Source organism: Dromiciops gliroides, chromosome 3 (assembly GCF_019393635.1).
Source record: "Dromiciops gliroides isolate mDroGli1 chromosome 3, mDroGli1.pri, whole genome shotgun sequence".
NCBI lineage: Eukaryota > Metazoa > Chordata > Mammalia > Microbiotheria > Microbiotheriidae > Dromiciops > Dromiciops gliroides.
Window position 1 is genome coordinate 554141622 of NC_057863.1, and position 4734 is coordinate 554146355.

Below are 4734 nucleotides of genomic sequence, written 5' to 3' on the forward strand. Positions count from 1 at the left end.
CTGGATACAAAGGTAAAACAAAGGCAAAAAGTTTCTGCCCTTAAGGGGTTTTTCATTCTACTGCCTGCCTAGATGGAAGTGCTAGCCTTGTATTCAAAAAGACCTGAGTTCAAATATGGATTTATATACTTACTAGCCCTGTGATCCTGGGCAAGTCAATCAACCCTGTTTACCTCAGTACCCCCATTTGTAAAATGAGCTGGAAAAGGAAATCACCAACTACTCCAGTATCTTTGCCAAGAAAACCCAAATAAAGTCATGAATAGTTGTACACGACTAATCGACGAAGACAGACAGATAGATAGATAAATAGATAAATGATTTATTTTTTAAATCAGGCACATTTCCCTCTTCCATCAAGTGAGGTTATGAGTCTAACCCAAACTTCTGTCCAGGATTAGAGGCCACAGCATAAAACTCAGTTTCCTTTGGCATACAAAGACATGGTCCCTAATCCACTCTCTGTTCCCATAAAAGATAACATAGCAGGAATATATTGTCCTGCCCACTCTTTTATTTTTTGGGGGGGGGTCGGAGTGGGGAACTGGGTAGGAAAAAATGCTGGAAAGTTGATACCCATTGATTGTGGAATGACAAAAACTTCACAGAAATGAAAGAAAAAGGCTGTATTTTGAAAAATGAAAAATATAATGACTTTTATGGACTGATAGAAAAATGAGGCAAGGAAAGCCAGGAAAACAATGAATACAAAAACTAAAGCAATGTTAATGCAAACAAAAAATAATATAAAGATGAAGCTGGCTAAATTACAAAAAGAAAAAAAAAGCATTGCGCCAAACAGGAGATATGAAAATATACCTCTTTCTACTCCTTTGTGCCCAAGTCTAATGGGGAAGTACTCATGGGTGTGGAACATTACAATATGGTCAGATTATTCATTAGATCTGCTTATTTTTTTTCTCTTATGCCCTCTCCCCTTTAAAATTATTATTATTACTGTTATTGTTGTTTTTGTTGTTATAACTATAATCATCATCATTATTATTGCAGTAAGAGATGGCTCCCTGGGAAGGGGAGAGGTACAGAAGGAAATTTAAGTGGCATATAAGGCAAAATATGTCAATTACAATTTACTTTAAATATAAAAATAATTATATTACTACAATTATACAAGAAGACCCTGCCGCTTAGGTGAAAGGAAGAGCTACAAATACCAGTACCTTTGCCCAGACCATTCTCAGTCCCCTAGCAGAATGGGATATCTACTATTGCTTCCTGATAAGTCTTTACCTTTTTAGCCCTTACTTTCCATCTAGGGACCTGACATAGATAGATCTGGTAATACCCCTGAAGAGAAAGAGGGTATTGTGAGAATATTTTTAACTTGACTAGTCTAATTTTGGGGGGCTAATCTGACTGGAGGACTAATCTGTAGACTTTTGACTATTTGGCTATCTGACTGCATTTAATTTAATATGGGCCATTTGTAAAGTTCCACCACACTGCTCCCAAACTGATAGACTAAAGATTAAGAAGCCTCTTAACCAAATAATCAAAGCAGAGTTTATTTATGAGATACTGTTGAAAATTAGGAATACAGGGAAATAATGTACAACCTGACTGTTTTCTTACGGTCTCTTTCTGACCTGCTGCGCCTTGAAGAACTTCTTGACTACAATAAGGGCCTTAGCCACCTCCAGCCTCAGGGGAGAATACACTTTCCCTGGTCAGCTATTTTCTTCTAACCCCTCTTAATCCTCACTTTCTCCAACCTGTATCCTGTGCTGACCTGCTTCTGTGTTCTCTGCTGCCTCCTGGTCAGTCTGTCTTCTGCTCCATCCTTGTCCGTGCTCCCCTCTAGTCAGCCTCTCTTCAATCTTGTCTATCTAGTCCGTCTCCCTAATCTTGTCTCTCCATCTAGTCGGTCCTGGCTCCTTTTTTTCTAGTCCGTCTCCGAGTCTCCTTCCTTCCTTAGTCCGTCCCCCCCTCGTCTAACTCCCAGGTCTATATATACCTTTTCTTCTCTCCACTCAAATATCAGGGCTTCCTTCACCACCACGGACCAAGCTAATCCGCCAGCCAGAGCTGCAGTTGGTGGGGGGGAGGGTGTGCTCTCGAGCCTCATGCCTCAGCACAGGCTATCCTTCAGATAACTCCGCTCAGGTCCGAGGGAGCTGGGGCTTCCCCCCCCCCCCAGCTGTCTGATCTGGGGTCTTGTGTAGCCCATGGGGCTTTTTCTCCTCAGCTTCAGCTGAGGAGGAGGGGTAGAGACCCTGAGGGCCTAAGGCTTTCTAAACTAAGCCTAAAGGTAGGGTCCCCAAATCAAAATAAATTTCCACAGTATCACATCACTTTCCCCAACTTGGACACGGTCTCAGACCCAGCCCCTCCATGAGACTCTGCCAGAATGGGAACAATGGAATAAAGAGGCCGCATTATACATGGAAACAAACACCACCTTTACTCTAACACCTTTCTGGTTCTCATCATTATTGATCTTCCAGGAGTGGAGGCACCCTCTATTAAGGTATGGTTTATGATGAAAAGATATAGGAGGGACTTGGCAATCACTGGGTTGGAGTGGCTGCCCCAACCCTTCTATACTCAATGAAAGCAGGAGCATATTCAGGTGAGTTGCAATGAGTTATAGTGGTCACAGGCTCTTCTTCCTATGAACGACCCACCTCCTCATTCTCTTCCCCACCTCCTCTGCCTTGTTCAACCAGCCTTATGTATCCAGTAGCCTGAGGTATAAAAGTGTCAGAGAAGAGAAGGGTGCAGATTAATGAGATGTTCCAAAAGTGTAATGAACAGGCCTTGACAATAGATTGGATATAGGGGAAGTGTGGGCTATTGAAAAATAGTGAGGAATCAAGGATGACACCTAGTTTGGGAGCCTGAGGAACTGGGAGTATGGTATTGCTTTCTATAGTAATAGACAAGGTAAGAGAGGGGAAAGATAATGAGTTTAGGTTTGTATATCGAGAGTTTAATATATCTGAAAGGCAACTGGGAATATGAAATTAGAGGTCGGTAGAGAAGTTGGCACAGGATAGGTAGATTTGAGAATTGTCAGTATAGAGATGGTAATTAAATTCATGAGAGTTGATGAGATCACTAGGGGAAGTAGTATAGAGTGAGAAGAGAAGAGTGCTCTGAACTGAAACCTTTGGGTAAGTGGAATAATGTGAATGAAGATACAGCAAAGGAGAATGAGAAGGAGCATTCGGATAGATAGGTAGGAATACCAAGAAATTATAGTGTTCCAAAAACCTAGAGAGAACAGAGTATCAAGGAATAAAGGGTGATCAACAGTGACAAGCTGTTGAGAGGTCAAACAGAATGAGGACTAAGCAAATGCCATTGGATTTGGTGATTAGATCACAAGTAATTTTGGAGAGAGAGTTTTCAGTGAGATATTGAGATTGGAAGCCATCTTGTCAGGAGTTAAGAGTTAGAGGAAAAGATTCCCCAGCGTGAGAGGTCCCTGGCGGCGGAAGGAGGCGGAAGGAGGCGGAGGCACAGTGAAGGTCCCTGGACCAGCCATGGAGAATTACCAGAAGGTGAGCTCTGTAGAAAAACCACTGGTCCCCCCAGTGCCTGGTCTGCCTCCAGATACTTTGGAAATGCGGGTTAGGGATGGCAGCAAGGCCGGCTATAAAGCAAATCCACCGGGTGAATAGTGTTCACTGGTGCAGGCCATGCCACAAGCAAAGCTGTGACCTGTGCAGAGATCCTGAACCGCCACCTACCTGGCCTGCACCAGCTCACCAAACTGCACTTCCAGCAGACAGAGGATGCCTGTGTCCCAGTAGTACCCGAGGCTTGTCTGGACCCACTTACTGTACACCATCATGTGCCAGCCATGTGGCTTCTACTCAGCAAGGACCCCCTGCACCCCAGTGAGGGTGGCTACCAGCCCCCATGTGCTCCTCCTGGTCTTGGACAACCTTTAGCCCGAACCCCCCTCCCCCCCCACACACACACCTACCCCTCAGCCCAAGAGGCCGCGCCCCCAAGCCTCAGGGCACTGGCAGGGAGGTGGAGGTGGAGGTGGAGGTGGGGCCCAAGGAGAGAGACCCCCAGGAGGCCCTGACTTCCTGAGTGGAAAGGGGTCGAGAGCAGATTCTGAGGTGTTAGCATGCTGCATTCTTTCGGTCCAGTGTCTCCAGTCTCTGTCACATTGCTATTCCCTCTCAAATAACTGGTGGAAATGAACACGTGACTCGGGAACCAGACATGATGGCTACTCTGAGGCTCTCTATGTTTGGTCCAAGAAATTCTCAGCCCTTTCTTCCTCTCCCCATCTCCCTCCCTTTCCCCCAAGAATGACACCAGTTTTATCAACCTCTTGCCACTATTAGATGATTCATTGAACTGGAAATATAAGGTTATTTTCTCCAGGAAAGGAAGTGAGGAGTTGAGAATAAAAGTTCCATTTATACCATTTATTTAAAAAAAAAAAAGAGGAAAAAAAGTGGAGGCATCTATTGAAAATGTCTTCCCTAGGAATGTACCTACAATAGGTATAAGAGATATAGGATGATAGTTTATTCTTCTTATTTTTTTTTTATTCAGTGAGCTCATTGTGATTTAGACAGATAATTCTCCAAGGTCCTCTTAAATGTTTTTTATCTAAACTGTCTATCTTTCCTGGAACATAGCAGGATTTTCTGGAGCCAACAGGTACATAATAGATTTTTTTTAAATGAGTGAATTAAAGAATGAATTTATGCCCTGGTATAAGAAAATACATGGAGCCAAAATCCAAAA

General features: G+C 43.5%; 1 pseudogene; it reads left to right on the forward strand.

Moving 5' to 3' along the window:
* The first annotated feature begins 3506 nt into the window (after positions 1-3506).
* On the forward strand, positions 3507-4178 carry LOC122747934 (annotated as a pseudogene).
* Positions 4179-4734: the final 556 nt, after the last annotated feature.